The sequence below is a fragment of the Pipistrellus kuhlii genome, unplaced genomic scaffold (assembly GCF_014108245.1).
Source record: "Pipistrellus kuhlii isolate mPipKuh1 unplaced genomic scaffold, mPipKuh1.p scaffold_m20_p_13, whole genome shotgun sequence".
Classification (NCBI taxonomy): Eukaryota; Metazoa; Chordata; class Mammalia; order Chiroptera; family Vespertilionidae; genus Pipistrellus; species Pipistrellus kuhlii.
In genome coordinates, this window is record NW_023425438.1 from 38,099,675 (window position 1) to 38,111,840 (window position 12,166).

The window sequence follows — 12,166 nt, forward strand, 5'->3', positions numbered from 1 at the left end:
CATCCACTTTTAAATTCTCTCATCCACCACAGTCCCTTTTGGTTATTCTGCTACCTCTCTGATGGCCCACACCCAGCCCCTTAGATACCTATGCTTCCGGGGACTCTGCCTTTGGCCTGCCTCTTGGTCATGCCTCCTGAGCAGTCTCAGCCACTTCAGAACTTGCATCATTATCACACAATGATGACACCAAGGCTGCATGTCTCACAGCAATCTGTTCCCAGCTCCCAGAATTGTACGTCATTTGAACAGGGCACCTCTCCTCCCGGCTGTCCCTCAGGACCTCAGAGTCCACAGGTTCAAACCCAGCCCTTTCCCTGACTACTTCCACGCTACTCCTCTTCTGTATGTGCGAGTTTGGGACGCCATACGTGCGGGAAACGTGTAAGTCACCACATCTCCTTCACACTTGCTCCCCTCATTCATCAGAATCTTCCCATCAAGGTTTAGCTCACACAGCCCTCCCAGCTCAGAGCAGAGGTGAATTGAGAGCTCCCTCTGCTGGTACGTTTAAGAACTACAATTCCTTCGAGGTGCTGAGACACCGGAGTGGCTGGTCTAACAGGGTTTGGATTACGGTCTCCCAGCAGAATAAGGTGGTTTTGCCCTCAACAGCAAGGCTGGCCCCAGAGCGGCCTGTGAGCGGTGATTAAATCGGTCATCTCCTCTTCTTCCAGCCCCTGATCATGCCCACTGCCTCCACTTCCCAACGAAGCACACAACCTCTCGGCCCTTCCCCTCGCTGTTCCTCCCTCCTCTCCCGGCTCACAGGGGACCTCCCGGAGGCCGGAGGCCCTCTTTCCTGGGACTAAACCAGGCCGAGCCAATGTGAAGATGGACATGCAGCCCCCAGGCCCGGGCTCTGGGTGTGGAAGGTCTCAGCTCCCCTGTCAGTGTTTAGAAAGAGGTTCCCGTTCTGCTGCAGCTTTAGAGGCACCCCTTCCTCCTGCATGGCCGATGGGGGGTGGGGAAGTCAGCGCATGTCTAATGGAGAGACAGAGGAGTAACAGGCAACAGAAGACGGGGGAGGGAGGCCAACAGGTCATTCAGAATCCACTGGACGTGGTGGTTGATTAAAGTCATTATACGAATGTTAATTGAATGCTCCTGAGTTTCCAGCACTGTATGAGTATCTGAAATGGGAAGAGAGGGGAAACAGACCGGAGAGGCCAGAGGAGGGGATGATGGGTCCTGCAAGGACAAGCTGAGTGAGTGGAGACATCCACTCACTTGCTCCCCTCATTCATCAGAATCTTCCCATCAAGGTTTAGCTCACACAGCCCTCCCAGCTCAGAGCAGAGGTGAATTGAGAGCTCCCTCTGCTGGTACGTTGACATACACAGAGGAGCTCAGGCTTGACAGCAGGGAGTTGCTGGAACCTGGTGGCAGCCCTCAACACAGAGGTACTGAAGCCACGCGCTGAGTGAGCTCCCTGTGGAGGGGGTGTAGAATAAAGAGCGGAGAGGGCCAAGGAGAGAGAAACCCCAAGATCACTCTGGAGAGTCTGCAAAAGGGGCCACCGAGGAGCCGGCAGACAGGTAGGGAGGGAGAGTGTGGACACGGAAGCTCAGACAGAGTGCTTCAGGAAGGGGGGAGGGGCACAGTGGGGAGTCCTAGAATAATAAAGGACCTGAGACATGTCTACTGGACTTAGCACTGTGAGGACAGTGCTGCTGAATGAATGGAGCCCTACTGGTTTGGCTCAGTGGATAGAGCATCAGCCCACAGACTGAAGTGTCTTTGGTTCGACTCCGGTCAAGGGCACAGTGCAGGTCCCATCCCCTGTGTGGGGTGTGCAGGAGGCAGCCGATCAATGATTCTCATGGTTGATGTTTCTCTCTCCCTTTCTCTCCCTTCCTCTCTGAAATCAATAAAACTATATTTTTAAATAAATAAATAAAAGGCAAATAGAATCTTTCTAGTAAAGCCGTGTGAAGTTTACACTTGATTGGTAATTCCTGCACAGAGCCTAGCGCCCTGGTCGGCAAACTGCGGCTCGAGAGCCACATGCGGCTCTTTGGCCCCTCTCCCACAAAATACCAAGGCCTGGGCGAGTCTATTTTGAAGAAGTGGAGTTAGAAGAACTTTAAGTTTAAAAAATGTGGCTCTCAGAAGAAACTTCAATCGTTGTACTGTTGACATGTGGCTCTGTGGACTAATGAGTTTGCCGACCACTGGGCTAGCTCATAGTACCAGCCCTTATTGTTAAGGGAAGCCTGGCCGCAGATGGCTGGCTGTGGGAAGGAAGGGGAAGAACCACGGGGAGAGCAACATTTGGAAACTAGGTAATGGGCGGGGAGTGTGAGGGGATGGCTGTATATGTATGCATAAATGGGAGGAGACACAAGCCCTTCCAGCTTCCGGGTGGCATGGCAGCTCCCTAAATAAAACCAGGCGGGCAGGGAGATGAGAACCGCTTTTGAGGGGAAGCAAGATGCTGAGTCAGGTTTGGGGTGTTGGTCTCACAATGTAGGCAGGAAGTTGACGGGAGCTGAGAACGGAGGTCAGAGATAGGAGGTCAGGACATGAAAGTAGGAGCTGCCTGAAGGCCAGTGTGGCTGAAGCTGTGGGCGCAGGAGAGAGCAGCGTGGGTCTTGCCGAATGCTCTGAGGTAGGGTTGGTTGTGGAAATGGGGGAGAGACCATCGAAGAGGTGGGGGGACCAAGAGAGACCCGGAGCTCCCAAACAGAAGGGTAGGTCAGCAGCTCGCCTACCTCAGAGAAATGGAGGAGCATGCGTGATGAAGGGCAGTCTCGTTGGTTGGTGGGGGCCCTGACCAAATTGCTATGGGCCAAGGAGGAGGGAAGGAGAGATAGTGGCAGCTGGGATATACCTTATTCTTTTCAGAATTCCACCTATGTGTTATCCTGCAGGCGTGGTCAAACAATGGCCCAGAAGCATATACAGGGATGTTTGTTACAAACACTAAAAAATCATAAGTCCTCAATATGGAGTTAAATTGGTACATCTATATATGGAATAGGAGGCAGCTATAGAAAAAACAATGAGACAATCAAATCTTTAAAATCCTTTAAGTGGAAAAGGCAACAACAGCAAAAGATGTATTATCTGATAATTTGTATGTATTATTTTTAATATTATATGTTCTCTTTCTCTGTCTTTCTCTTTCTCTCTCTCTCTCTTTCTCTCTCTCTCTAACACACACACATATGCACACATCTTTGGAAAAATACAAAGAAGAAAGTAACAGAGGTTGCCTGTGGAGCCAGAAGCCTGGGGGAAAGATTTGCTCTCATTCTTTACTTTTGAATAACTTGCATATAACCTGGCAATCCCACACCTAGCTATTTTACCCAAGAGAAATGAAAACTTATGTTCTTACACGAACCTATACCCCAACATACATGTAGCAGCTTTATTTATTCTGGCCCCAAACTGGAAACTACACAAGTGTCCATCAACCCATAATGAATAACCCAACTACAGTACACCCATATGACGGAATACCACTCAGCAAGAAAAAGGAAAAAACTCTTAATACACGCAGCCACAAAAATGAATCCCAAATGCATTGTGCTAAGCAAAAGAAGTCAGCCGCAGAAGGCTACATACTCTAGCATTTCATGGACGGGACCTTTTTGGAAAGGGTAAAGCTACAGGAAAGGAGGACAAATGGGTGGTTGCCAGGGTGAAGTCGGGGTAACTAGGAGTAAAATAAGACAGGAGGAAGAAATGTGGGGAATGTCAGACCTGCTCTCTGTCTTGATTTGAGCGATGGTTACAGTTACGGGGCTCTCTGCAGGTGTACAACTATGGCAAAAAGAGTGAATTTTACGGCATTCAAGTGGAAATGCTTGAATTCAAGTGGCTGCTTCTCCAGCCCTCCTTTGTTCTACCTGGTGTTCTTCATCTCGGTGGAAACGGTTCGGAAAAACAAAACAAAAAAAACATGGCTGTCTTGCACTTTTGGGTGCTCTTTGCAGGTTTCTTCATATGTCACGCCCTCATATTCAGATGAGGAAACTGAAGGCGCTGGCCCCAGCGCCCAGTGCTGGCTGAGACAGGCCTGGATCTGGGTCTGGAGAAGGAGCCAGCTCAGGGAAAGGGCTCCGGGAAGCAGGGCGCATTGAGGGTGCATTGAGTAGGACTGGAGAAGAGGAGGGGGGCTACCAGGGCACGGGAGCCCTGGGGAGGAGGTGACCTTGAACGGGGGCCACGCACCTGGTGCGGGGAGCGAGCCGTGTGCCCAGGTGCAGAGGAAGGAAGGGGGGGCCACCCCCACCTTCCTGAGGGAGATTAGCCGGCACAGAAGGTCGAATGAGCCGTTCTCAGGGTCTATGGGGTGTGTCTGTTCCTCACCTGACCTAAGGGGCCAGGGAGATGGTGGGCCTGGTTCAGGGTCAGCGATGGCCAAAATAGGCCTGGCTCTGAGGGTGTATATAGCAGTGGGGATGGTGGGGAGGGAGGGGAGGGGCAGGGGGCGGAGGACCTGACCCCAGGGCATAATCACAAGGGAGCTGGAGTCAAAGCTTATCAACCTCATCTGAGCCGCCACACTCCACTTCCCCTCACCCCTCCGCTCCAGCCCACTGCCCAGCGGGGGGACAGAATGGAAATGGGCTCTCCTGGGCTTCATTCTTCATTCATTTCTGCAGTTCATTGACCTCTAAAGCACGCCCCCCTCTCTCTCCCACTCCTCCATCCCCCTAGCAGCACCTCCAGAGCAGAAGCAATCAGGAGGGAAAGCAATACAACAATAGCTAATACTGTTCTTAGAGCTCTGCCTGTATGAACTCAGTCTGTCTGCAGGGAAGGGGGCATCATTATCTACGCCCATTTCACAGGAGAAGCTGAGACACAGGGAGGTTAAGAAACTTGCCCAAGGTCACACAGCCAGTGAGTGAGAACTTGGGTTTTGAATTTGGGGTGGGATTTGGTTCCATCTTTAAGTCTGGGCTGCCCCAGTGAGGGAGGAGGTCTGGGCCCCTCATGTGAAGTATTTGGGGTTCTCTCTCTTCTCTCTCTCTCTCTCTCTCTCTCTCTCTCTCTCTCTCTCTCTCTCTTTAAACCTGGAGGTGGAGTGGGCAGTAGGCAACAGTTCAATCTGTTTCATGACAGTTTAAAGGTAGACCTCTGGGCTGATGCTTGGATGTAGCAAATACAGCCAGCGCTGCCACCCTGTGGTCATGCCCATGAAGAACGTCCTGCCTGTCCTCTCTGGGACTCGGAAAGGAAAAGACTCTTGGGTTCCTCTCCAGGCTGGGGTTGGGGTTGTCCCTGAGGGCTCTCCTAAGAGGGCCCTAGAGCCCCATCAGTTTAGGCAGTATCTTCCCACTCATGCTCATGAAATCTATGTAGAGGATCACAATCAGTATTTTTTAAGAGAAAATTAGAAAAGAATAGAAGAGTAGAGTATACAATATGTACTAAATGCAAACATCATTTCGTGAAACTTCTGTTTTGAATAAATATATACATGTGTGTACTGGGACCTGATCCCAGCATTCTCACCATGACATGGGGCCAAAATCATTGAAATATACTGATTCAAGAATCTAGACTCCCCAGAATTAAGAATCTATTTTCTTCAACGTATCATAATTCTTACATCCTCCTTTGTGCCATTTTTTTTTTAACGTTTTATTGACTTCAGAGAAGAAAGGAGAGGGAGATGGAAACACCAATGATGAGAGAGAATCATTGATTGGCTGCTCCTTCACGCCCCCTACTGGGAATCAAGCCCAAAACCGGGAATCGAACCCAGACTCTCAGTTCATTGGTTTAAGCCAAATGTGTCAAACACAAGGCCCGCGGGCCAAATCCGTCCCGCCAGGCCTTGCAATGTGGCCCGCACCGCGCTGTCATCACTGCACTCCGCTGCGTTTCCATCACAATGACAGTTTATGACTGTTCAGTAAACCATTCGGCCCGCGATTTAGGCTGGATTTTAGATTTTGGCCCCTTCTCTGATTGAGTTCGACACCCCTAGTAAGCTCAACCACTTAGCAGCACCAGCCAGGCGATGCCATTTTTTGAAAATAGCTACTTCTTTGATTTTTTTCTAACAGCATTTCTCACATTTGTGTGTCTTAATTATAGAAGCGATGTAAGAACACATTCTGCCGAAACCTGTTTGGCTCAGTGGATAGAGCGTCGGCCTGTGGACTGAAAGGTCACAGGTTCGATTCCGGTCAAGGGCATGTACCTTGGTTTGGGGCACATCCCCAGTAGGGGGTGTCCAAGAGGCAGTTGATTGATGTTTCTCTCTCATCGATGTTTCTAACTCTCTATCTCTCTCGCTTTCTCTCTGTAAAAAAATCAATAAAATATATATTTTTAAAAAACATTCTGGTTGTAAGAGTCAAGCATGTCAGGAGTGCAGAGAATAAAATGAGAACACTCCCCTTCTCCCACTCCACTCCCAGGCACAGGGGTCAACCCCAAGAAACATGCTGGTGTGCTTTCTCAGGCCCTTTTCCATGGACAGCCAGGTATATGTGTGCATGTGTATGTCATTTTTACTCATCCTACATAAAGAGGTAATATGCAAATTAACCATCACTCCAACACACAAGATGGCTGCCCCTAGTGGACACAAGATGGCCTCCACAAGATGGCCAGCAGGCGAGGGCAGTTGGGAGGGACCAGGCCTGCAGAGGAGGGCAGTTAGGGGCAACCAGGCTGGCAAGGGAGGGCAGTTAGGGGTGACTGGGCCAGCAGGGGAGGGCAGTTGGGACAGCTAGGCCTGTAGGGGAGGACAGTTAGGGGCAATCAGGCAGGCAGGGGAGCAGTTGGGCATCAATCAGGCTAGCAGGGGAGTGGTTAGGAGTTATCAGGCTGGCAGGCAGAAGTGGTTAGGGGCAATCAAGCATCAGGCAGGCAAGCAGTTGGGAGTCAGTAGTCCTGGATTGTGAGAGGGAGTTCCATATTAGAGAGGGTGCAGGCTGGGCTGAAGGACACACACACATACACACCCCTCCCCCATGCACAAATTTTGTGCACTGGGCCTCTAGTATTAAAGTAAGCTGCAGGGTTTTGTTTTTGTTTTTTTTCAGTTATAGTATCTTAGAGATCTTTTCCTGTCCATACATGTAAATTTATTTATTTTAAGGACTGAGTGATTTTCAACAGTGTGAAGGAATCATGCATCCTCAGCCTCACCTCTGCTGCACCCTCCTGTGAGCCCCAGCCTCCCTTTCCTAATCGCCCGCCTCGCCTTCGCTCTCTAGTGCACTCATCTCCCTCATCCTGTCGTGGAAACATGGGCACCCCCCCACATCCAGCCTCCTCGCTCTTCCCACCAGCCTCTGTTCTCTCAGCATTGGCCAGACCCTCGCTGGCAGCAGTCATGGCCTGGCATGAGGGAGCCTCCAGAACTGGGAGACGTTCTCCGAGGATGCTTAGCAACACTGTGATTTAATTATTGAATTGGGTGAAACATCCATTAGAGAGGATTCTCACTTTCCAGACAGCCTGTGAGTAAACATGTCGAGAAGGGAAGAGTGAGGTGTTGGTGAAAGCTGCCATTCACCCTGGCTCCTCCCCCAGTCCCCACTCCCCAGTGTGTCCTGCAAACCCTGCTCACACCAGGTGGCTCACTACGGAGGGTTTTTAATGGGAGAACCCAGCTACAAACGTATCGGAAGAGCTGAAAGTGAGATGGTGAGGCAACTCCAAGGTTAACGTTTGCAGGAGATGATATTTACCAGAGCCAAGAGCAGGGACTACAAGGTCAAAGCTACAACTTGGGGGGGAAGAGGGGGAGACACTAACTGGGAGCTGGAGTCATTTGGGGGAAAATGCCTGGCAGGAGGGGGCTGCACAGAATAGACGCCACAGAAAACAAGAGAAAGAGAGAGGGAAAGGGTGAGACGTGCCCTGGCCTTTCCCCTCCTCCTGTCCTCCAGCCCCCCAGCAGGGCCTCGAATTGGTCGGACCCAGCAGGAAGCCAATGCACAGAGCAGGCTGGGAAATGGACGTGGCAGGAGTTGGCTCCTTGAATCGGGGACAGAGCAGGGGGTGGGAGGAGATGAACGGATGTGCAAAGAGGCAATGGCCAGCACATGAGCCGGCAGCTCGGAGGCCAGGCTGGCACTGACTGGCCCCGCCCATGTGAAGGCCGAGGCTCTCCTTGGGAAAGGGAGGCCTGTGTTCAGAGCTGTGTGTGAGTGCGTAGGAGGAAAAGCAGGCATGGTTTTTCCTGTGTCTATCACGGTTCTGAACAGAAAACCCCTCTGGGCACTTTAACCAAGGAGAGATTTAATATAGAGAATTAGGTGTTTTCGAAATGATTGGAAGGGCCAACATAGTGGGTGTTAACCTGACTAATACTGAATTGACTACAGGGGCACTCCAACTTCTGAGACCATTCTTTGAACTACAGGTGTGGAACCACTGGAGCTGCAATACAGACATCAAGAAACCAGAGTCAGCCACTACTGACATTGTCACCACTGTCCTTGACTCTTGACTCCCAGAAGCTAGAGAGTAAACTATGGAAGCTATTGCAGAAAAAAAAGAGGAAAAAAAAAAGAAGAAAAAATCACGTATCTACAATCTTGGTAGTCATTAGAAACAACCAGATGCAGAAAACAGCCTTGGCCTCATGTCCACCCCCCAAATTTCCTGAGTGTAACTGATGGGTACAATCCCTATTCACTTCCAGACCCTAGCTGCAAGGGAGTCTGGTAAATGCAGTTTTTACTTTTCCAATCCCTCCAACCAAAAGGAGGATGGCTTGAGAGATTGAGGGAACCCATCCTCCGTGTCTACCACCCACCCACTCATGAGAGACTCGGCCAAATGGAGGAAATAGTGTAAGACTCTGGACCACACTGTGTGATGGGGCCTCCTCTTGGTACAGAAGTTCTGAGAGGGCAGCTGGCCCTATGGCCCCTCAGGGTGGCGAGCTAACATGGATGCACTCTCACAAGGGCCAGCTCCCTGCACCAGCTCATTCTGCCTTCCCACTTACCTCATGAGACAGGGCCTAGCATATCCCCCTTTACTCAGCGGGAAACTGAGGCTCAGAGAGGTGAAATAACCTTCCTAAGAACACACACCAATATAGGGCAGAGCTGGGAATAGAACCAGGGCTGCTTGGCACCACAGCTCTGGCTGGGTGTTGAGAGAGGGACAAAAATAAGGGTGGATGGGAGGGGAAAGCTCTCCAGGGGAGGGACCCAGCATGCACAGAGGCACCACGGGGTCCGGGCAGTGTGAGGAGCCTGAGCCTCACTGAGCGGGAGGTTTGGTGGGAAGAGGGTGTGCGGAGAAAGAGGGCAGAAAAGGAGGGAGGCCATGCTTGGGAGGAGACTTCCCGCTGTGCCCAGCATGAGGGCACTCCATGAGCATGAGGGAAGCAGGCACGGAGGGCCTGGCACCCGGGCGAGGGCCCCTGGGGAGAATGCCAGGAACCAGTGAGGGAAAGAGCAGAGCCAATGTCAAAGCAGGAAGCTAAGGCTCGGGGGCCACCAGAGCACGGGAGCTCTCACCGGGCGGGAGCTGTCTCTGCACCAAACAAGGCTCATTTCCGGGCTGCAGGACAGGTACTGCCAAGCGGAAACAAGGCCTCGCTGACAGCTCTTCAGCAGCTGGGCTTCCTGCCTCATTCCTCCTCCAGGAGGCCTTCTTGGATGGCCTCTACCCCAGGCTCCTGGAGTCAGGCCGGCCGCATGGGTGTCCTATGCAGAGACCCAAGCCCGGAACCCGAAACAGGCCCCCCTGCTTGTTGAATGCTCTGCCGTCACCACCTTTAAGTCCTCAGTCATGTTTTAACGAGGGGCTCTGTTTTTTCATTTTGCACTGGGCCCTGCAAATTATGAAGTTTGTCCCGCTGGAGGAGTGAGGGATCATTATTATTTTTAATTTTTTAAAATATATTTTATTGATTTTTTACAGAGGAAGAGAGAGGGCTAGAGTTAGAAACATTGATGAAAGAGAATCATCGATCAGCTGCCTCCTGCACACACCCCCACGGGGGATGTGCCCGCAACCAAGGTATGTGCCCTTGACCAGAATCGAACCTGGGACCTTTCAGTACACAGGCCGATGCTCTATCCACTGAGCCAAACCGGTTTCGGCATGAGGGATCGTTTTTAAACTGTTTTCATGACTCCCAGGGATGCAGGTGGCTCCTCGTGGTCTTTTCGAGGAGGGTGGCTGGAACGCCGGTGTTGTTTTAGCTTTCATATGCATCCCCGATTCCCGCACCTCACCGGCACTCGGCACATTTTTTTACAAACGTGCCTGACTTTCCCAGATCCTCTGAGCAGCCTAAACACTGCACAGCATGGTCTGTGTCATCTCTTCACTGCACTTCGGACCCCGCCGCTCCGGCTCCACAAGGGCCATGCACGCAGTGGGTGCTTCAAGGGGCTTGCTGGACCCACCCCAAGGGCCAGTCTGGTCCTTGCTGCTGCCTGGGCAGGAGTGGAGGAGGGGGAGGAAGGAAGGAGACTGTGTGTGTGTGTGTGTGTGTGTGTGTGTGTGTGTGTGTGTGTGTGTATAAGAGAGAGAGAGAGAGAAACACAGGGAGAAGGGAGGGGGGCACATAAAATAGAAACAAATAAAGAGTTCAAATGTGAAACGATTAAAAAAATAAATCGAAGGGAGTGCGATAAGGCCGCGGAGCCTCTGCTCCCTAGTTAACATTCATTGGATTGAATAATCAGGCTTCATTATCTCAAATTGTCTGCATATTTGCCCTCAAAATGCTAATTTACAGTTGGCTGGGAGCGGTCTCGGCCTACTTTGACTAAAATATTATTTCACTTTGCTGAGCATTGTTCTTAGCTGTCGGGCATCCTGGCTCGGGAGGGGCGGGAGGGGCCGCCGCGGAGGGAGGGAGGGAAGCGTTTCCCATCAGAGTGCGGCCGCTCCCGTCTGATTGCGGGCCCCTGTTTTGCGTAGAAATGGCATTTCTACGCCTCCAAGAAAAATTAGAGTCTTTATCGTTTTTCTTTTAGGGGATAGACCGTTTATCATTAATCTCAGAGAAGAAAATAGGAGAAATAATCTTTTTTTTTTTTTTCTGTTTCACTGAAGATGTGAAAAATCTTGCTCATCACTCCCCCCTCCCTCCTGGGTGCTGAGGCAACCAGCTCCCTCCTCCTCCTCCCCCTCCTCCTCCTCCTCCTCCTCCTCCTCCTCCTTCTCCACCTCTTCCTTCATGACCTCCAAAGGCCTTGAGTTATCTGCCGCTTGCCCTTCTCTGTCCTCCAGGCCCCGGAGGCCAAGGAAAAAGGAACGGTTGAAGGCCACGCACATCAGCTCCGGGGCCTTGCTGGAGTTTCCCAGAACCACCGCCTGGAAGTCTAGAGATGATTGAGCTCGAAATTTTATTCCTGGGTGGAGTTAGAAAGATACGGCCTTCCTTGGAACTAAAAGTCCGCAATTGTCCTTCCCAGTCTTTGTTCACAGGTGAGCACAGTACTCCAGCAGACGGCAGGGCACGGGCTCCGGGCTGGTTTTCAGGGGGTGGGCTGCGCTGGGGCATCCACAATCCGCTCCCCGCCCCCCCGCCCCCCCCCCCCCCCCCCCGACTCCCTTGCCAATGAGGACAGGATCAGCCGGTGTTAACTGTTATCTGGGCTAGCCCTCTGCCCGGCTGGTTCTGTCCGTGGTCCCAGTCACAGGGAAAAGCACCTTGACGTTGTTTTAGTCCAACCTCCTTACTAGGATGACAAAACTGAGGCCAGAAAGAAGCTGGCCGTCAGAGGTTACAAACCTAGCCAGGGGGTCCCCGTGGTGATTGCTGTGACTGTTCAGGAGGCTCCCCGTCTCCTGTCAGACTCCTCTCGGATGCCCTTTCCAGTCAAGCCTCCTTCTATTTTTTGTCGTGTCTTCCCCCTCATCGCGCTCCCATGGGTGACGAGTGGCCGCTCTGGCACTCTGTGGGGGTGAGAAGGCTCTGGATTGCTGGTGCCTTCCCCGTGCCCTTTCTTGGCGGTGCAGGCCAGCCCAGGACCCAGGAGACGGCTCGCCCAGCCAGCAGGCCTCCAGCGATCCTGCTCCAAAGCCAGGCCTCCCCAGCTGGCCAGGCCTGCCCTCTCCTCCGGAGCCCGAGGGGCTGCCCTCTGCTCTGCCCTAAAGGAACTGGACGTTACAGGTTCCAAGGCCAAGGTCAGGGTCACTGTGTATAGCTGGGCAGGTTGTGCCAGGTGGGCCATGGGGCTGAGGTCCTGCTCCTGCTTCCTTCACTGGG